General features: G+C 41.4%; 1 protein-coding gene across 3 annotated transcripts in view; it reads right to left on the bottom strand.

Moving 5' to 3' along the window:
- HnRNP-K (Heterogeneous nuclear ribonucleoprotein K) overlaps window positions 1-23,037 on the bottom strand; it is a 199,976-nt gene that overhangs the window by 165,082 nt on the left and 11,857 nt on the right. The gene's annotated exons all lie outside the window — the stretch shown is intronic.

The raw sequence follows: 23,037 nt of genomic DNA on the forward strand, positions 1-23,037 counted from the left end.
TTGGTAACAAAATATTTTTAAGGGACACATGGTCGAGAATAGCTATAAGTTACAAAGCGAAAATCTCAAGAAACGATGTCAAAATATATAAAATTAAAAAAACTTGAATATAACTTAATATTTTATTTAAGACCTGGAAACAATAGAATAAACTGTACAATAAATGCCCGTAAACCTAGTGTTAAGCATCAAAGTTTAGTTTTGCTGTATCAAATCATTTGGTGACTCAGGAGCTCCTGGAGTGCAGAGTTAACTGATAACGATCTCTGAAATGTAAATTCGCGAAGGAAGTGTTCTAACGAATATTTTCAAGTAAATAATCCGCAAGATTTAGTTGGCGACGCGAGCGTTCCTTTGAGGAAGCGATGTATCTGACTGCGCGACGGGGATGAAAAGGTACAGGCAAATTAGCTCAGGATTTCACGAGCCAATCGTCGATCGGCAGGGGGATGAACGACAAGTGCAGCAAACGCGAAAAAGGAGATCGAGGCAAACGGTGGAAAAGCGATATCCGGAAAATTCGCGACAAAGTGGCGAGGAAAATCGAAATCCATGCACGCAGACCGGCCGGGGGATGTTCGGTCGCGGTCGGATCGATAACACGATGCCGAGGGATGGCGGAATTATTGCCAAGTCAGGATACTTGTGACGGGGCACGCGGCGCTCGTCGTTCGAGTGAGATCGACGCGATCCGAAAAGTGCCAGGGAAAAGCTTAAAAGGCAGACTCCGGCGAAATGGCCGACCTAAATTCCGAGCACGTGTAGGGGTAACCGTTGGCTCACCACCCCCGTCGACGATCGCCGGATTCTACAAGCTTTAGGCGACGCTAACAACAAGATTGCAATAACATCCCTTTACCGCCGGCATTAAAACCTGACCCCTAAACGTTCCGGTGACTTTGGCTTGTATCAAGAACACGCGTCGACCTCTGCTGAACCTCCCTTCTCAGGAAAAAATCGTGAAACAAAGTTTACTTGCTATTTATGTTATAGTAACTTAACAATTTTGGGCGCTCCAGAAAGAATTTATACTAAACTATATTTATACTGAACTTTATATTAAACTTTGTATAATGCATCAATGTACGAAATATTGAAGGAAAATAGTTCTCTTCCTCGATGCATGTGAGATTTCTTAATTCAATCTGAGAAAATGTCGTCTGTATTTCATTAGAAAATATTGAATATTCCCGGTGAAAAACTTCTGGAGTGCAAAGAGTTAAATATTATAATACCTAAACATATTGTAATACCCAAATATTGTAATACCTATAATTTGCTCTAAATTTTAATTATATTCAATAGTAGATTTTAAAATACATGCATTAAAAATAGATCATGGACTATAGACTGCAATATAGACTATAAAGTGAACTGTAGTCGTGCACTATGGACTTAGCTAGAGATTATGGACTGTATTATGGACTACACGATAGTCGATAGTATAATCAAATTCTGCTTAAAATATTCCCGGTGAAGAACTTCTGGAGTGCAAAGGGTTAATGTTTGGTGAAGTTCCAAAATGATAAGTATAAGGGTTAGGAATGTACGTAGACAGGTAAGAGGTAACTAAGAGGTCTCTTTAAGGATAAGACGATAGTCGAGAAGCAGACTGCGAGGTAGGGCACGTAGTAATTGAAGAAAGATGGCAGGACGTTTGAAATCACAATTGTCAGAGGCCGCGGACCAACAACGGAAACGCTCTTTGCACACCGAAGGGAGGTTTAAACAGCCGCCGGGGAATTTTTGTATGGAAGCCGCGGCAATGCAGTCTCGGCCCAGCCGAGTTATTTACCCGCTCGAGACAACTAAAATACGAGGGTAAACCAACCCCCGCCGGTGCTTGTATACTTGCCTGGCAAATTAACTGCAGAGCCGCTTCAATTACAACGACCTTATCCGCGCCGCTGTCTGACCAAAAAACGGAAGATCCATTTCAACGACCACGTTTCAACGTCTACAATATCCGAATTATAGTTTAACCCTTCGCAGACGAAGATTGTTCAAAGTATACAACAATTTTTGCAAATTCTGCTAAATTAACCCTTAGCACTCCAGGTTCTTTTGTAATCTATCAGCAACTGCAACTAGTTTTTATAGTATTCCTAGCGAAAATTAGAAATGCTATAACATTTCTTCGATCATTTATTTTCCTTCTTAGTACAAAATTTGGATGTGATAGTTTTAGAGTAGTTTCTTTGATTGATTAAAATATTTAATATTATAACTGGTGCAATATTGGAGCCTACAGAGTTCAAAGGGTTAAGCCATTTGCTCACAACTGGGTATTCCAAACACGGAAGTTCGATCTCAGCAAAATACCGACATTCGTCCGCAAAGGGTTAACCCGCTGACTGCGAGTCAAATTTACAGGTTAACCCTTTGCACTCGAAAGTTTTTCACTTGAAATATTCTATACTTTCTACTTAGATATAGACAAGATTCTTTAAAATGAATGTAACAAGAAATCATACATAAATTAGGCAACAAAACTATTTCCTTTTAATATTTCACGTACTAATGCAATATACAAAGATTAATACTAAATACCAAAATTTATAATTTTACTGGATCAAATCATCTGGCGACTGGGAGTCGCCTCTCGAGTGCAAAGGGTTAACATTTACAGTGATTCGTCGAATGCACCAAATCTCTCCGAAATAGATAAAACACGAAAGACTGCGAAAGCAATAACAGTGATACAGATTGCAACGTTCTATTTTCCGTTTTATCAGATGAACTACTTAAATTTTCGACGATATCTATTAGCCGCAACTTGGCAGTGAACGCTGCGGATCATCCTTCGGAGCAGAACGATCCTGCGTCCTACGAACAGTCCTGTACACGTCGTCGTGTCGCGCGAGCTTTATTCTCCTCGGAAGAAATAAAAGTTTCGCCGGCTGTGACGGGGGTCGTTCCGGCTTTTTACGATCGCGCGTGAGAATCCTTTTTACTAGCGGCGATGCGGACACGCGGAAACACGGTTCCGCTCCCGGTCCGCCGAGTATGAAAATGAGGATTGACGGCATGGCCTCCCATTCACGACGAAACTACTAAAGTGGTCAGTGTGCCAAGATCATACGTAATGACTAGAATTAACATTTCAAAGAGAATCTGGCACCGGTCGGCGGCTACGAGAGAGAGAGAGAGAGAGAGAAAGAGAAAGAAGGAGGGAGAGTGGGGGAGGAGCCAGACGCCAGCCCATTATGAATCGAATACTTTCATTCCTGGCTCGCGACTTTGAATACCGGTTCGGGAGGCTCGTTAGAACGACGTCTAGGAAACCATCGTCGTCCGTACGCTCTGGGAACCGCGAGGAAAGTGTCCGAACTACGGAATTTGTCACGGAGCTGTGCTCATTTCAAAGAAGATGAAAAATTTCAAAGAAAGGAAAACGACGTTTTGAAAGAGTCTATTACGAGTTACTCAGCCGTGCAACTGTTCCTACGTTTCAGCTGGTTACGGGTAGTTCCATAAAAAGTGTGTACCAGTGTCTATTCCGAAAGCGAAGGAATTTCATTGCAAGATACCTACATTCCTACTTAAAGAATTTTATGCTGTTACTTTATCTCGAGAAATTCCGAGGATATACATATCCAATACAAAGAAATGTTAGAAGTATCCATGGCGTACTGAAGTTTTTCAAACAAAGTTCATTATAGCTACGTAGGAATCGGTGAAGTCGAATAAATAATGAATAAAACTAATACGTATCAGTGTTCGTTTGCTGCCTCCATTGGAGCTATTCCAATTCAACATTCGAGAATGTTGGCTCGCGTAAATCAAAGGAAACTGACGAAACTATTACAAATGATCAGCCTACGCTAGCATTCTCTTTACATGAACTGTAAACACTATAACCGATCAACCACTTATAAATTATAGCGTTTCACCTATAATCTTCCCATTTTCCCACTTTCGTGTTCACAAAAACCCGCGTTATTTAAAGAACCAATACAGTTCATGAGCAAAATATGACCGAAATTTCCGTGGCACGGTGTTAAACCTTTGCACTCCAGAAGTTTTTCGCCAGAAATATTCATCGAGGAAGAGAACTATTTCCTTTCAATATTTCGTACATTGATGCATTATACAAAGTTTAATATTAACACTAGGTTTACGGAATGCGTTAATCTGACGCAGATTGAATTTTATAAACATTATTTGATAAATGTTTTAATCAGTTTTTGTTGATCCTATCACACGAATATGAATCCTGATTGTCTATTCCTACATCTACAATTTCCAAAATCTAAATGAACGAATATCAACTTCCCAGGAACAATAGAATAAACTGTACAATAAATGCCCGTAAACCTAGTGTTAAGTATCAAAGTATAGTTTTGCTGTGTCAGATCATTTGGTGACTCAGAGGAGCCTCTGTGCAAAGAGTTAACTGATAACAGTCTCTGAAATGTAAATTCGCGATGGAAGTATTCTAATGAATATTTTCAAGTAAATAATAAGATTTACTTAGCGACGCGCGTGTTCCTTTGAGCAAGCGATGCATCTGACTGCGCGACGGGGATGAAAAGGTACAGGCAAATTAGCTCAGGATCACGAGCCGATCGTTGATCGAGGCAAGCACCGAAAAACCGCCGCGACGAGTACCGGTATCGAGAACAACGAAACATCTTGTTTACCGATCGAAAGCTTCCCGTTTTTCCGCGAGGCCGACCTCGCCGGTCGTGGCTCTTGTTTCGTAATTCCTCTCGATCGAGAGGAATGTGGGCGGCGAGCGCGACGGCGCTCGCAGGTGCAGCGCGCCGAGGGCAGCTGCGGGTGTCCCCGTTTCGCAATCGTTTCTCCATCTTCGACGACCTTGAACCTGCCATTGCACGGCCTTGTGTCAACCGGCGGCGGTTCCTCTCGCTCTTTCGCGGCCACGAAACTTTCGCTTTCACTTTCGATCGTGTTCCAGCGCACGAGCGCGCCGCCGCGTGTGTCCTTAACGCGCGGAGAAAAAGGGAAGGACGCGTGCTGCAGCGATCGCCGCGGGGCGCATGTGTGAACGCGGCCGAACGGCTCTCCGCGCGGATTTCCATCTCGCGAAACGACGTGGAAACTGCGTCTCGCGTTCTCCCGTCGCGAGCCTGTTCGCCGCTGTCACCTTGATTTTCCTTCATTTTTCCTTGATTTCCCTTGATTTTCCTCGTCGACGCGACGGGGGGAAACGAGATTCTTTTCCTGTTCCCCGACGCTACGGTCGAGTGGAACGCTCACTTCGGAGTCCGCTGGATTTCCGTGGCAAATTCCTTGCGATTCCTCGGGAAAATGAATTGCATTCGGTGAATCTAATTTCGCAGATGGAATAAGTCGGACTATTTATGCCGCTGAACTGGCGAGTGTTTCTACTTTGTCGGAAATGGTTTAGATACGAGGGAAACCTGGGATCGTGAGCTAATTGCAGAATTTTTTATTGGGTAGATGTCGTTTTTAGTTGACGCCTCCTATATTCCACAATTAGGATAATAGTACTGCTATAGTGTAAGCATAGAAATCGACAAAAAATTAATTTCTTGTTTAACACGTTAAGCGCCACGAAAATCACAGCAAAATTATAGAGTTTGACATTTAATATTAAACTTTGAACAATGCATCGACATGTGAAATATTAAAATAAAACAGCCTCTTTCTTTAATCTATGAGCGATTTCTCGTTAAGTCGCTTGGAAAGAATGTCGTTGGTATTTCATTAAAGAATGTTGAGTATTTCTAATGAGAAACTTCTGGAGTGCAAAGGGTTAAAAGGAAATATAGGCATAACATATGCTTAGGATTTTTCTTTTTTTTTCAATAAATTATTAATGACAAAGTGGCCGTATCGATCAGAGTTGAGAAAGAAATAGGCCAAGGGATTAAACCTTTGCACTGTAATTGTGATTTTATCGTAAGAATTTATAATCAAAAACATATATTTGTGATTAATGAGAATTTCGAATCTGAATAAATATGAATATCGATTATATATTAAGTCAGAATGGAATAATTTTTTATTGTTAACCCTGTGAACTCTATAGACTCGTCGTTGGTATTTAATTAAAAAATGTTGAGTATTTCTAATGAAAAACTTCCGAAGCGCAAAGGGTTAAATATCTTCAATTAAATTCAAGTGTTAGCACAGATACAAAACTAGAACATCCTTCTGATCTCAAAAAACGCATTGTTCTAATTTCTATAAAAAGTTGGAAATAAGTCAGTCTGATTGCTCGGTAGTTTTCGCGTTAATCATCATTTGCCATGGAAGCCGGCTCGCAACCGACGAACACCGCGCGGCCGCGTCATCGCGAGCGTCTCGAAAAGCTCCGGCAGGATCGAGAGAGAGATCGTGCGTGACGGATGAAAGCGCGCGGGATCGACTCGCGCCGCTCGGATCAAGATAGATCGCGGAACGCGTGCCGATTATTCAAGGCTGTTCTTTTTCAGGCCATTCATCGGCTCGGTAAACACGGCCAGACAGCCATTACTGTCGGAAGCCTTTAATTGGAGCGGGTCGACGAAAAGCGGGGAAACCGCGCGCGGCTCGTGTATTTGCGGCAGAGTTCCTTGCGACCATCCCCTGCAAAAAGCACAGGGCACGCCTCTCCGCTAATTAGCGTTAATTACTCGCGTCGGATAAAACCTGCCGCATTGAATCGGTCCGATTGCCCGCTGCGACAGTTTCATTGTTTCCTCTTCCTCCCTTTTCATCGCGAACCCTCTCTCACTCTCTCTCTCTCGCACGCGCTGACGTTGTTCGCATACCGCAATTGTAATTATTAACCCTTTGCAGAGGAGAGGTGATTCAATCGATATTTGGTCTGACATAGAGAAACTGGAAAACTTTATGTTCAATACTCGGATATGTAATGTAGACGTGAGATATTGAGATAAAATATCGATTGGTTCGTGTATTGTTTATGTTTAGTAGCAAAAATTGCATCGGTATTTCATTGGGAATTGCTGAAGTTAATTAACCCTTAACTCGGATGTTTCTTGCTAGAAATATTTAACATTTCTTAACGAGGCGAAGACGATGTTCTTTGAAACTAATAAGAGAAATCAGTACATTGAGGAACAAAGTTGTTTTATTCCAGTGTTTCACGTATCGAGGCATTATAAGTTTAACATTAAATATCACATTCTATAGTTTTACTGTGTCAAATCAAGTGCTGACTGAGTCACCTCTCCAATGCAAAGGGTTAATAGGAAACTTCGAATGATCGGGAGAATTGAAGGGTTTGTGATTGACTAGTTGCAAAGATATACTTTACTATTACTCTTATTTTCATTGTAATCAATGAAGAAAAATTGCTAGCACTTCCTATCAATGAATCAGTTTTCAGAGTGTATTTCAAATAAAATGCTTCGAGTAATGCTGAGTTACTGCAACGAAAATATCAGAAAATCCTCAGTATATAATACTAAGGGTAAACTTCTCTACGCTGAACATTTTCCAAGTAGAATTCCGATGAAACGTTCGCTGAAATGATCTCGGGGACGAGAGTGATACGAGCGGAGCATTTGAAATGCATTTAGAAGCAACGCGCGATGATAGAGGTCCAGCAATGGTGCAACCGGTCAGTGAGGGTCGTAGCAAGGACGAGTGTGCTCGAAGGGATCAAGGGGCGGAGTCATCGGTACGGAATGATACGCTAATTAACACGGTCGTCCGGCCGCGGACACCGAATCACCGGGACGTAATGAAAATCGGTCGATGTCTAACCAACCGCGCGGAATCTTATTAACCCTTTGCACTGCAGAGGTGATTCCCAGTCGGCACTTGATTCGGTGTAGAAAAATGATTAGGTTGGCCAGAAAATCTTGTTCTTTTAGTTTCCAACAGGGTAGCATCATGTCGAATGAGTGCAAGTGCAGTAAAAGTTCCCATCAAAGCTGGTTTATTTTTGCTGTATAGCGTGTAGCATTCGATTGACAATTTATGGGCATTAATGATGTATAATATTAACAGTTTGCGGTCGGACGTCGGCGTTTCGGTGAGATGAAATGTTCAGATTTGGAAGACATGGGAAAATGATCTGATTAGTCGGACAGTAAAAGATCAGCACGTAGTTTTTTTTCTTTCTATCAATCATCATTAATAATTCAATTGATATATAATTTAGCTTCATATGTAGAAGGTTTTGTATGTTTCGTTTTGTAACGTTTTTTCATTCCAGCAAGTCGGTAAATAAAGTGTTAAATAAAGTGTTAATCAGCAACTGCAACTAATTTTTATAGTATCTCCAGTGAAAATGAAAAATGCTATAACATTCCTTCGATCTTCTATTTTCCTTCTCAGTACAAAATTCGGATGCGTGGAAAATCGAATAATTTTAGGGTAGTTTCATTAATTCATTAAAATATTTAACACTATAACTGGTGCAATATTGGTACCTACAGAGTTCAAAGGGTTAATTTATACGCGAAGCAACGTTAAGTCAGTTGGAAGGAACTCCGCGTGTGTCTCATCGGAAAATGTTGAATATTTCTAGCGAAAAACCTTTGAGCGCAAAGGGTTAATTACGTTCGCGGAGACGATGAATGCCATTTTATACGGGGGGGTCCGCCGCTAATGACGCGGTGATTTAGAATGAAAAGAGATCGCCCCGTCCGGCAACGACACGCGTGAGATGACGGGGAAACGCGTAGTCGACTCCGCGCGATGACTCGGGAGACGAGCCAGCCGCGTGTGTGTCCCCAAATGCGTGGCGCGCTCAATGATCCCGCGCCGGTTTGAAAGGTGATCTCGGAACGAGGCCGGCTCGCTGGAAAATGCTTAAACGCCGGACAAATTGCGATAATTGCCAACCCGTGAAATGTTAATGATCCCGCTAGTAAGGGGGGGGATTAATGACGGCCGCGTACGCGAGTCGTTCTTTCAAACCGAATGGGAAAATACTTGGGAATCTTGTTTCTCCTTTGTATCTTTCTTTCACAGAATGACTCAGCTGAGAACTTCTGTTTTGCAATTACTCGAATAATGAACATGCTTTTGTGAATAATTGTAAAATAAGCTTGTGCGTTTGTTTGAGCAACGACAGAAGGCGCCGCGTATCTCGTGAAACGTTATTGCAATTTCTCGAAGAATCTGTAGATAGGTTACTCTAATTGCTCGCTAGTGTTAGTGTTAACCAGTTAACTGTGATGAGTATACACGTCATCTTAAAACCCTTAATGGTGCTAACTTCTTCAACGATGGATTACTTATTTTTTGAGACGAACATGTAATTCTTCGTTTCGCTTTAGTTTTTCGTTAGGATATTTTAAGTGCTTTTGGCCCGCATTTAACGAGTGTACACTTCATTATTCGATTTTATTGCGACAATAAGAGATTTTCCAAACTAAATTCCACACTTAACTGGTTAAGTTGTCTTCATCGGTTTTTACGAGGAATTATAGATAGGTTACCCTGATTGCTTGATAGTTCTAGCATTAATTTCCTTTTCTTTTCGAGATCATCCATCGAGTCTCAAGAGAAGCCTCTTCGTTTTCTAGTTTTCCGGACTTTCAATTGATACATCGAAAAAGGAGTGCGGCTGTTCGCCGCGCCAGACAGAGAAAAAAGTTGTCCTGGACGAACGCCAGATCGACAAATCACGGCTTCTATTCCCGTCTCAAGATCGACTCGAGGAAAAAGTGTATCTGCCGTGGCTCTTTAAATTCAACGATATCCAACTGTTTCCAACCCTCCAATTTCCAAATCACAAGTTAACAGTTAGCGAAATATTTATTTTCCGAAAAATTAAACCGTCAACAAAGGCCAAACCTGTCTAACAATCGCAGTGAAAAACAGCATTAGAATGCACACAGGCATTCGCGTATTTACACGGAATACGTGAATTTATTACAGGTATTCGACCTCGAATACCTATGTAGACACCAGTAAAAGGAAATTATCGCGATCTGTTACGATTTATTCGACGATAACTGTAATTACCATCTAATTTACATTTCTACGGATACACGGTCGGAATGTAACGCAAGAGTCTCGGAATTAATAATAAACAAGGAAACTAGAAGTGGAACGGGCATAAATACCAGTACCAACGACAGGTGTTTTCCAACGACAGTTTTCGAATGATTCCTGAATTTTACGAAAAATATTCTGGCAACGCATCTGTTGTTGTCGTTGCACCCTGTTATTACGCTCTGTGCGTTTATCATGCCACGGTTCAACGATCTGTGTTACGATATCATTAGTACTTAAGAGCTTACAAATATTACAGTTCACGAGCCCCTGAACCATGGCCTTTAATTAATTACACCGATAGCCCACATGCCGGGCAACACATTCAAATATTCTTCGGTAAGAACGAAACGGTTCGGTAACTTCCGACGATATCGACCCTTTGCACCTGAAGAGTTAGAAGCACTGTCATTTTCCATTTTGCCAGAAGTTTTTCATTAGAAACACTCCACATTTTTTCATGAAATACCAACGACATTCTTTCGAACTGACTTAACGAGAAATCGCACATGAATTAAAGAAAGAGGCTGTTATATTTTAATATTTCACATGTCGATGCATTGTACAAAGTTTAATATCAAATATCAAATTCTAATTTTCCAGTGTCAAATCAATTGGCGACTGAGGCGCCTACGGAGTGCGAAGGGTTAAAGTTTGTCAATATAAACTGTAAAATTAGATCGTTAAATACATTACAACATTTGTATGTATAACCAACGAAAAAGAATTTGCCAATATAAACTGTAAAATTAGATCGTTAAGACTAGGTTTACGGGCATTTATTGTACACTCCATTCTATTATTCCTAAAAGAATTGATGCTCGTTTATTTAGATTGTGGAAACTGGAAAATCGGCGTGAAGATTTACAAAATAATATTTCTAAAATCCAATATGCGTCAATTTGACGCGTTCCGTAAACCTAGTGTTGAATACATTACACCATTCGTATATATAATCAACGAAAAAAACAGTAAAAAACATCTACTTCTCTTTTTACTCAGATATCGTTTATTTCCTCCAGTTGCTGGTGATACGACTAAAGAAAAGCTTCGACAAAGGGTTAATCTTTGCGAAAGATGGCAAAGTCTTCTGAGGACTTCAGGGGTGGCAACTTTTGGGGTCTTTGGAAAAGCCTATTCATTTATCTTTCTCGATCGTATTTTGGACAGTAGTTCCGGAGATTCTGATCTACTTTTGAAAGCCGGGGGGAGCGACTTGCAGCTGAAGTTGGTCAGACTAAGCTCGCCGGATAAAATTCCTGGAAAGTTGAGTGAAAACAGACCCCGGCGCAGCCGTCCGAGGATTAAAGCAGCGAGGCGGTCGCTTTCACGAATCGTCGACCAAGATGATGTCACTAAACTCCGGCCGATGCTTCTCGCTCCATTAACCAGGGAAGTTCCCGGTCTAATTTCAACTATTTAGCGACGCGGGTTGCATAAAACATTATTACTCCGGCAAGTTTACGGGCCGGCCGTAGTTGTAACTAGCTGCATGAGTCTGGGGGATTTCTTCTTCCGCGATAGTTCGCGTGTATAGTCCGAGAGAGTTTCCGGCTGGAATCACGCTTCAAAAATTCCCTGAATACTAGTATAAATTGTGAAGGTAAAAGGGCAACGGAAAAATTTATGCGTAAGCGTGTGGGCATAAATATCGGCGAATTTCTTATCTGAGAAATATAGAGGCATTCGGGTTACTCTAACCGAGAACGACAAAGAGCCGTTACACGTACGCGCTATAAAACTTCCAGATCGATATCTCTAATCGCTCCAAGAAAAACAGCTTTAAACTTCCCGGTTTAACTCGACGACATTCGCGTGCTCCTCGGCCCGAATGACCGCAACTTTATTAAAGCCTCAAACTTATTAGCCTCCCGCCGTTCCAACTTTGTTGAAATACCAACGAAATCAATCAAGAAAACTGCGAAGAAGTTCGACCTTTCGAAGACTGCAAAGTGATAACGCTGAAAGGACCGCTGTCGCTATAAAACGCAACCCCTTCTCGCGAGACGCAAATTACGAGTAAACCTTTTGCACTCAATTTGGTAATTAGGACTTTTTATCACACGATTAACAATCTTCTGAGAATCTCTACAGTACTGAAATAGTTCTAATTTAATTCTTAATTAAATTAAGTTCTTATAATTCACCATTTCTTATATTTATGAAGCGTATATTTAATCAATCTTTTCATTCCTTTTCTCTACAAATAACTTGCGATTTCGACTAATAATTGCACCGTTACATCAAGATATTCCGGGGTTCCAATAATTTGTACCTCTGGTCACAGACATCATTAAAATGATGAAGCTACCAAATTAACCCCTTGCCGTACAATGACGAGTGAGACTCGTGAAGATTTCTAGACTAATTTAACAATCAATGTCGTTCATTACCCACGAATCAAACGAAACAAATATTTTGCTATCAATGTATTATCTTCAAATGAAATTTCCACTTGAAGTAGAATGGAAAATTTTGTTTTCTTCCAAATTGTCGATAGTAAAATATTACACGAGCTTAGAAAGTAAATAGTACGTCAAGGGGTTAATAAGATTAACCCTTTGCACTCGGAAATTTCTCGATAGAAATATTTAACATTTTTTGACGAGGCGAAGACGATATTCTTTAAAATGAACTCGAAGGGAGAACAGAAGTATATTAAGGAACAAAGATATTTTACTCCAATATTTCACGTATTGAGGCGTTGTACAAAGCTCAACATTAAATATCATATTTTATAGTTTTACTGCGTCGAATCAAGTGGTGACTGAGAGTCACCTCCTGAGTGCAAGGGGTTAATATGTGATTCCTATGAGAATTGTAACAATAGATTATTTCCAGTTTCTTCAGACATTCGTTATAGTATTCAAACGAGACTATTTATTTTCTAGATCATTACCAATATTCAACGCTTTTAAGACATTAATTGCCAAACAAACAAATCGAAACCAGTCATTATTTTTATTATTATTATTATTTTCAAATGAAATTTCCACTCGAAATAGAACGGAAAATTTCACTTCCAAATTGTCGACAATAAAATATTACACGATCTCAGAAAGTAAATACTACGCCAAGTGGTGTATATCTGAATTACAAATTCACCCCTAAGTTCACGCCAAAACGAATTACGACATAGAAATTCCAAAATTCCCAGGCCTCGACTACAACACTTCCACCTCCATTTCAATCGCACACAGTTTCACGTACAGCTTTACATCGAACAGTCACGAACGAATTTTCAGAAACCCCCCGCACAATGGAAATTCGACTCATGAATGCGAGCCACCCCTCCGAACTAGCATCGTTAAAACAAATCGAAGTCCCAGCGGACGAAGCACAAACGGTTAATAGGAATAAAACGAGTACAACGGGAGGAGCAGCGAGCGCGGTGTCTGGTTGCCCGTGAATATTCAGTCGCAGCGGGAGTCGCGTCGAGTTGCTCAAGAAAATTGCGACAGCGAATTCCTCGCGAGGAGCAGCAGCCAGCCAGCCAGCCAGCCGCGCGCGCTCGTCGTCCCTCCGCCGTTTCCCTTTTTGATTCGCGGCCCATCCCCCTCCGCGGACCCGTAGTCCTTGGAGCCGCGCCGCCGTGTACTTTTACAACGATGGAATGCAGCGATTGCCGGTGTCGCGAGCTCTTGATCTAGGTCTACCGCTCGCGAGCGACCGCGGATCCAGCGTAAACATGTCGGGCCCCGTAAACGGCCGTTAATACCCTTCTCCCTTGCAAATTGCTCGCTCGTGCCGGGCTGCCAACAATTCCCAGGATTCCAGAACCGCTCGCTGGAATCGCTTTTATCCGGGGGGGAGGAGGAGGAGGAGGAGGAGGAGGAGGAAAGGGGAACGGGAGGGGTGAAGAGCTGCGTTTCTTCGAGACAGTCCGGTTGGGTCAACAGGTTCAGCGCGCGGCGCGTGTAATGCAACCGTTCCTGATCTCTCGTCCTCCGGAATATCTCATCCCTTAAACCCTTAACCCGGGGAACCGCGAGTTAAGTCGTCCTTTGTGCGATATTTATCCGCAGCCTTCGACTATTCCCGGTTCTCTTATTTATCCGCCGGGAAACTCTCGAGCGCTCGCCGCCGTCGGCGTACGTCCGGTTAATAAGCATAAATTATGGAATATGGAGAAGATTATTACGAAGATATTTTTTTCCCCCTCCCGAGCGAACGGGAGAGGATGAAGGGGATAAAGGTGGCCGTTTCGGGGATCATTGGGCGTTAATATGAAATCGAAATTAATTTCGCGCGCGCGCCGTCTCTCTGGCAGAGAGGCCCGGGAATCGGCGAGCGTCGCAATAAAATGAAAAATTTAATAAAGTCCGACGGAGATTTAACGTTCCCCTTCGGCCGGCGAGCATGTTTACCGAGCCGCTAACGTTCTAACTCCCGTACTCGTCGGCCGATTCGTTGGACCGTAAATTTGCATAAACATCCACTTGTCTGATCGTAACGTTCGCGGGCTGCGGCCGGTAGCTATAAGACGAACGGTTACCGGCCGGCTGCGGGTCTTTACGCGAAAACGGATCTTTCATGGGTAAATGATAAATACTGTGGATTTACGGAGTACGTACGGTTCGATGAAAATATAGTAAATACTGTGAAAAGCACCGTTTTCCGGTGTGCGCTTCGTGTAATTTCGTATTCTCGAGTATCAAGTGAATACTAAAAATTCGCAGACTAGTTATTTCCTCTAGTTGCTTAAGAAAGATCGTTCAGGAACCTACAGAGGCTTTCCATCGAACGATAAACAGTTGAGACGATGGTAAATCGTAGGAGCCGCGGCCCGAAACGTGAATCAAGTTCGTGATCGTCAGTTCCGAGAGCGCGCGCAACTTTATTACGCCCGCGGGGGAGGAAAATTAATTAACAGCCGTATAATCCGGCAGAGAAGTAGAACCCTGCCTCGTATAAACGTCACGGAAACGCGTTCGCGCGTGTTTACGGCACGCGGCGCGACGAATTTCGAATAACTCGGAGATACCCCACGGTGCGTTCTGCTCTGGGAAGCGAACGATAATTACCCGCCGTGGAAAAATGCTTTGACAGCCGTGGAACTGTCTGACGATCGCCTTCTTCGTGCGAGAACCGTTTCGAATGCGATCTCCTTAATCCTCGCCACGCGATATCGAATCAGAGTTGACGTCCCAAATAGAAATTGGAGGAACGAAGTACCACTCAATCATTTTGAGTTCAAATTAAATGCTAATTTTGTATTATTAATTGGCGTGCTCTAAAGTAAAGATAGATGTGAATGGATTCGGAATAATTTACTTCCGGATGAATGATTGACACTTTGGCCTATGATTTATTTTACTCCGATCGATACGGATACTTCATTAATAATTTATTGGAAAGAGAAATATTCTAATCATATGATATATCTAGATTTCCTTTTAACCCTTTGCACTCGAATGTTTTTCATTAGAAATATCCAACATTTTCCAACGAGATGTAGACGATATTGTTTGAAACTAATTTAATAATAATTCACAGATAAATTAAGCAACAAAGCTATTTTATTTAAATATTTCACGTAGCAATACAAAGTTTCATTCAAAATGCTAAATATGAATATTTTTAATTCAAAATACTAAATATGAATATTTTCAATTTCATAGTTTTGCTATATCTAATCAAATGGTGACTGAGAGTCACCTCTCGAGTGCAAAGGGTTAAGTATAATAGTTGAGGAATAATATTTACTTGGAATTCGAATGAACTGAGTACTATATATTTGTTGAATCATATGGAAAATCTTCACGAATCTCACTCGTTGTAGGACAAAGTTAATAGCAAAGTTATATAACGAATCCAGAATATTAGGAATATTGTTTCAATAGTGCCCCATCGAATCATCTTTCTCCTAATATAGACATCACATAAACATTATATACAATTGTACATACACATATATTCCTTGAAAAAACAGCATCAAAACTACATTTCGCTTAGCCTTTCTAAAGGTCGAACATTTCATAAATTGTTCAGCAATGCCTTTGATTCGTCTGATCGAACCATTCGTCATCAGAAGACGAGGATAATCCTAGGAACTCTCCAATTTATTTCCCACCTTCGCAGTACAGCACCGGTGCTTCATTTCACAACTCGATACTAAATGATACCCGTACACGTTGAATTCAGTTTGAGATCTTCGCCACAAGCTCGGCACGAGGGCAATGAGGCATAAGGCGAGGGGTTAATCTCTGCGGTCCGACCGAGCCCGAGTCTTTACGAGCGGAGATGTTAATCACCCGGCCCCGAGACCGCGGTCCGTTTACGTGACAGAGATAGGGAGACGGATAGCCAGGACGAGCTTTTTCCGAGCGTGGAACTCCTGCATAACAAATTCGAACTAGTGGCACATTGAGTGATTTTAGAGAACTTGCGTCGAAGCGAAGAGGTCGCAAAGACGTTAACACGTTGAATGCCGATTTCATGGTACAAGATATTTCAAGTAGAAAAAATATAATATTGAACCATTTGACTGAATTGCATTGGTAATATTGAACCATTTGACTGAATTGCATTGGTAATATTGAATCATTCGACTGAATCGCATTGTTAATATTGAATATTTTGACTGAATCGCATTGTTAATATTGAATCATTTGACTGAATTGGATTATTAATATTGAATCACTCGACTGAATCGCATTGTTATTATTGCAGGTTCATCTGGCTGAATGTCACCACATTGGATAGCATTATTCACAATATAGAAATGTTTCGAAATAATCATGGTTTAATTGAGTGAACTATAGTAATTCGATTTGGTTGGGCATGGCATTCAACATGTTAATGTCTTGGGCGCTATCGAAGAATGATAGCGAAAGGGTTTCAGGTCTAATCGGTCAGTTTTCATCTTTCCCAGTCTCATGTTCGATAGCGATTTGATATGAATCTATCTGCTAGATCACTTGATGGCTAGACTGGGGAATTCGGATAATCAATTAGTTTCCATTTTGTTTCGCCTAATTTTCTGTTGATCTTGTTATACCAATAATTATATCTATTATACTAAGTAGTTAAAAAAGGAATCGATTAACACTTTGACTTCCACGGTGGTCACCGATGACCGGAGCTTTCAAATTACAAGAAAATAATTGTGACCTAAAAGATAATTGATTTGAATACAAATTTTCCGTAAATAACTAGATAATAGAGTAATAGAATTTTCATATCAAAGAATTAATAATCCTTGCTTTGCACCTTCGCTATAGAACGAATAAAAATAAAACATAAAACACAAAACGCTGTTTTCAGTGACAATCAACGTGCTAAAGAGCACTATCTTCAATTTCGAAAAATTCGAAGTAAACAGTCGATACTATCCCGACCCATCGTTGACAAACGTCGTCAAATAGCATTCCACAACGAATCCCCGGCAATGACAGCGATCGTAACTATCAAATTCCTATTCCAACGTTTCCCGCGACCGGTTGTTGCGCAATCCCCAGCGTTACCTAAATTCCGCCTAAAATCTCGCCCAATCGTTGTCGTCGGCCATACTGTCGGCCGTCGCAGCGCGGGAAACGGGAACGTTTTACGTAACGCGCCGCGTGCCGTTCCGTCGATCACCGTCACAACGTTCGAGAGAAAAAGAAAAAAAAAGAACGCGGCACCTGTTACCGTTGCGTAATCCCTCTTTCACGATTACGCTTCCTCGCGCCGCTAGAAAATTACGGCGTAAACAAATTGCACGGTCTACGGCGAAATTCCGCGGCCCCCTGGGAGACTCCCACGGTTTGTCAAACTCGCGCGAAAAATCGTTATAACGGGACCGTACGGGGAGAACGATCGCTGAAAACGAATCCAGCTCGGAATCGAGCGCCGCGATAGACCGAGTGTTGCGCGGAAACCGAGCTCTCCCGTGTTTACGCGGCCGATTCCGCGGCGTTTCGCAACCGATCCGAGGGAGGATCGAGAGAAACCCGACGTTGCGAGCCGAGATTTCGTTATCGCGTTCGCGAATATGATCGTGTAACGACGAAACCGTTCCTAGCGGAACCCCGCCCGATCTCAATTGGAAATTAGAGAGGCGATCATTACGATAAATCTGAACTTTGCGGCTTCGGTTTTGCCCGATGAGTTCGTCCTGATATTGCGCAATTTCGTGTGACCGGTGATCGGCCAATATAAAAATTCTCATTTTCGTTGGCAATAATATAAAAATTAGTTGCAGTTGGTAGATTACAAAACAACCTGAAGTGCTAAGGGTTAATTCACTCTATTGAATTGCATTATTATTATTGCACGTTGATTTAGTTGAATGTCACCACATTGGGTAGCATTATTTATAATACAGAAATGCTTTCAAATAACCATCGTTTAATTTAATGAGCTACAGCATCTCAACTTGGTTGAAAATAATAGATCGAAGAAATGACCCATGCCTAATGTCTTCTTTTTGCAATTATTAGAAAGGTAACAAATGTTTCTCCGAGAAATTATTCAAGAAATTCATTTAGCACTACGCAAATTGAATTCTAAATCAATTAAAGTCTGAACAGATGCACTCTTGGAGTTTCTATAGCGAAATTTTCAAAAGTCCAAGTGCTCGATAGTTTTAGTGTTAACTTGCACGTCGGACGATTTTACGGTATAAAACGGGCATAACGAAAAATATATTATTGTAGACGAGTAGGTTAATATTGATGTAAACTCCATGGATGTGCGTGCAGATGTATAGGTGTAGCGTGCGTGTATGCGTTTTGAATAAACGCGAAAAAAAAGATATTTAAAAAAACGAAGTTTGCGTTGACAACGAAAAATATATAAATTGTCATCGTTTAAGTAAACGTCTATAAAATTTAATTAAATCGTGTGATTACACGTTTCCCTTACTGAACGTGATCGGTACAGTTATTTGTAACACAGAAACGTTTTCAACTACTTTAATTGATTGAATTACGTGAATTCGATTTGACTCACCGGTGACCCCGCGGCATTCAATATGTTAATGGTACCTCTAAACCCATTAAATCTTTAAATCCAATTCAATAAGCCTATAAACCTTCGGACCTAATACACCTAAGGCAATCTAAACGAAAAAAAAAAAGTGACGCGTAGCAATCTACGAATCGTTAAAATATTTTTCCCTCTAACAGAGCGATAATATTTCCGTCGCATAAATAAATCAAATCAATTTGCGAATTGTACCTTCGGTTATCAACCCCTTCGTGACCGGAGGGACACGTCCCACTCGACTATTCGCGCAAAAATCGATCGCGATGTAACATGCATTGGAAACGTGATGATCCGCAGATAAACCCCGTATAGAAGAACGATAAATCCTGGGGGGAGGGGGAAAAATAATTCGATCACGAAAGGCTCGTATAATTCTGAAATATCGCTCCCCGGACAGTTAACAGCGGGAATTCGTGCTCGTTTTACTGTGTCCGTTGCGAGGCGCGTTACAAAATCCGCGGGGAGCGCGACCGGTGAAAAAAAAAAATTGCGCGCTCGCGGAGGAAGAAGACGTGCTGCAAACCGCGGAGTCGCTTCGATGCCTTATCGGGTAAACTGGCCGGCCGTTTCCCGTTTCGGTCGCAGGCGGTTTCAGATCTGTGTCATTTACACATCGCGGCGAGTTTCACTTCGCCTAGGAGAGGCGTTTTCCTCGAACGGAACACAATCACCGCGTGGCCTAGCTGGAAACGCCACGAAAGTCAGCAAATCGATGACACATTTCCACGCTCGCGCTTCACGGCTAGGGGTGAACTTTCTGTACGGCCCCGTGTTTCATTCGCGATCGATCGATAACAATCGGGGAACGACGGATTTTATGCGTGTATAAAATGCGCGGTCGCTCGAATTCTCTGTAGTACGTTGCCAGTTTCGGCGTTTTGCGTACTGAGAATCTTAACTTTTTTGGACGGAAGTTTTTGAATAGGAAATATTCAACGTTTTCCGACGAGATACGGTCGACATGGTTTGAAACTAATTTCACGATGATTCATAGATACATTAAGCGACGAAGCTGTTTTATTCGAATATTTCGCAGTGCAGAGTCTGATTTGAAATATTAAATATTCAACTTTATAGTTTTGCTGTGTCAAATAAAGTGGTGGCTGAGTCACCTCTCGAGATGAAATGTTCAGATTTGGAAGAATGAGTCATGGACAAATGATCTAATTAGAACAGCAAGAGATCACGTACTTTAATTTTTTTCTATTGATTAAGCAATTGATATAGAATTTAGCTTCATGTGTTGAAGGTTTTGTATGTTTCGAAGAATCTTCGTCCGCAAAGGGTTAAATAGCTTTCCTGATGAAAAAGATCTCGTTATCTTGTCTATAATGATACTAAAAGAAATTCTCGTGTTACTTGAGATGATTTATTGCTGAACGTCAACGGTTGTAGAAATTGAAACGTTCATTCACAAATTCTTAGCTATCGGAGATCATAGGCCTCCAATCATAAATCTTCAGAGAATTGAGTAACAAGTTAAATCAAATAGGTACTAGATTTTAACTGACTAATCTCATTAAATAAATATCTAAAAAGTGATATTATGTGGCATCAAGGACAAAGATTTGCAAATCAGACAAATTTTCTTTTTCTCAATTATTCGACTCGCAAGCACTAAATTACACCACGTATTACGTATGACAAAACTCAAAAGAAAGGGGGAAGAAGAAGCCAGTAATTACACTGATAGTTAATTGACGAGCAATGCGTGCAAGTGGTCAACGAAAAGCGTTCATAAACACGGCAAACGAATGCACACGCACCGAGTCGGCATCGGAATAATCGTATGTGCGCGGAATCGATGCGTGAACGGTCCCACGGATTAATTATTCCGCCGGGATTTGCATAAAATGCGGGTTACTTTGGCCTCGATGGTTTCCAGTTTTTGTTGCATCCGACGCGAGACAACCGCGTGTCGAAATCGCGTTTCCTTTTCAAACGTGACCCGCGGGAGAAGGAATCACTCTCGACCGGCACGCGCTCAACGCTGAAACTACCAAGAAATCGAACTGATTTATTAACACTGGGTTTACGGAACGCGTGAAATTGACGCATATTGGATTTTAGAAATATTACTTTGTAAATGTTTACGCCGATTTTGATTGACGCGATCACACCGACATGCACCCCAATTACTATCGAATCTCCAGTTTCCACAATCCAAATAAACGAGCATCGATTCTTTTAGGAATAATAAAATAAAGTGTACTAACTCTACTAACGCATCACCGATACCTCGATTGACTTAGGATTCAATTAACCCATTACAAAATCAATTTCTCCGGTAATTACTCGGAGAATTATCTGCTATCTTTTCAATCGAAAGAAAGACATTAAGAATCAGTTTGATTCATCTCCGACAGTTCTATTATTAAATGGAACCACGACGTTCGATTAACGTCAATTTATTAACACGCGATTTACGACTTACTTAATTCGCAGATAACCCACACGATCGACACATTTCATTCCGGCGATGGTTCCGCCGATTCTTCGCAGACGCGATTTATGATCGATACGACAGGATAATAGCCTGCCGAAGTGGGGTATAAAATATCCCCTTTTTTTATTCAACTTTTTACGTCAAACGGGATCACGCAGCAGGGCAATTTATTTCTCCCTTCCTCCGCTCTTCTGGTTTCTCGAAACATCCCGGTGAAATATTTCGCTTTGTCTCCGGCCGATTTAATTCACGGGCCCGGCTCGCTTTGAGAGACGCCGCCGGGGAGAAAAACTTTTATTAACAAACATTTACTTTATAATAAAACCTTTTTTGCGGCCGCTTATCCTCCCGATCGTCGCTCTCGCCCGCTTTCCCTCCATTTCTGACGAACGGGCTCGCGAGCCGCCGTTGTCGTCCCTTTTTCGCGAAAGACGCCGCTCCCGGCGCTGACCTTGGTCAACGCTGCCCATTACGCCATTCGCGCGCTGCAGTAATGTAATTACAGACGCACCGGGTGAGCTTTTTGCGCGTCCCGCGACGCATCGATGCGTCCCGATGCGTCTTCGACGGCAGCCGCGAATCATTCTCGATCATCGATCGCGTCCCACCGTCTCGACGGTCGCGACGCGGCGTAAATTAACTGGTTAATTGGTGGTTCTTCGGACACGACGTTTTATAGCGGCACGAGTGCCGAGCGTTCGTTGTAATGAAACGTTCGGTAAGGCGACTATTATTTCGAGGCTAACGCGATCTTTCTCTTGGTAAACGAACGAGTCGATTGTCAGTTCCGTGAATGCATCTTTCGCATTTGCGCGGAACATACCTTGTTTGAGCCAGAGAAATTTCTCTTTTAACGCATTATGAACCTTTTACGAGAGGTGAGTCGGTCACCACTTGATACGACATAGCGACATAAAATCTTACAGACGAGGAACGTCGTCTAGATCTCGGAAAATGTCCCATATTTCAGAAACAACTTGCGAATTCAAAGGGTTGACACTAGAACTACGTAACAGTCAAAATGACTGGATTCAGTTTCTCTGTTTCGCAATTATTGGTGTCTTCGAAGCATTCAATCTTCGAAATGAATTTGAAAATAAATAGTTTCACTTGAATACTGTAATGAATGTCTGAAGAAACCGAAAATAATCTATTACCACAATACTCATAACGATTACATTTCAATCGTATCAAATGCTCGGTAGTTCTAGTGTTAATAACGATATTGCAAACTTAATAGCAATATTACAAATTTAATAACAATATTATATAGCGATACTGTAAATTTAATACCAATATTATATAGCAATTATACTCATGGCTCAGTAAATCACTTAGAATAACATATTCCAACAATTCCTCGTAGAAGGAAAAATAACTAAATTCCTTTTAACATACCTCAACCATCGAAAAGCCTATAAATAGACTTTCGGTGGTTAATTATTATCGGCGAGCGTTCGCCTTAATTATCTCAAGAGAGCGCAAGAAAGAACATTCGACTCGTTCTTCATTAGCACTAGAACTACCGAGCATTTAATATGATTGATACGTAATCTCTATAAAAATTGTAACAATAGATTACATTCAGTATCTCTGGATACTCATAGTACTCAAGTAAAACTATTTCCAAAATCACTTCAAATATTCAATGCTCTTCAGATATCAATAACTGC

This window comes from Nomia melanderi, chromosome 3 (assembly GCF_051020985.1).
Source record: "Nomia melanderi isolate GNS246 chromosome 3, iyNomMela1, whole genome shotgun sequence".
Lineage (NCBI taxonomy): Eukaryota > Metazoa > Arthropoda > Insecta > Hymenoptera > Halictidae > Nomia > Nomia melanderi.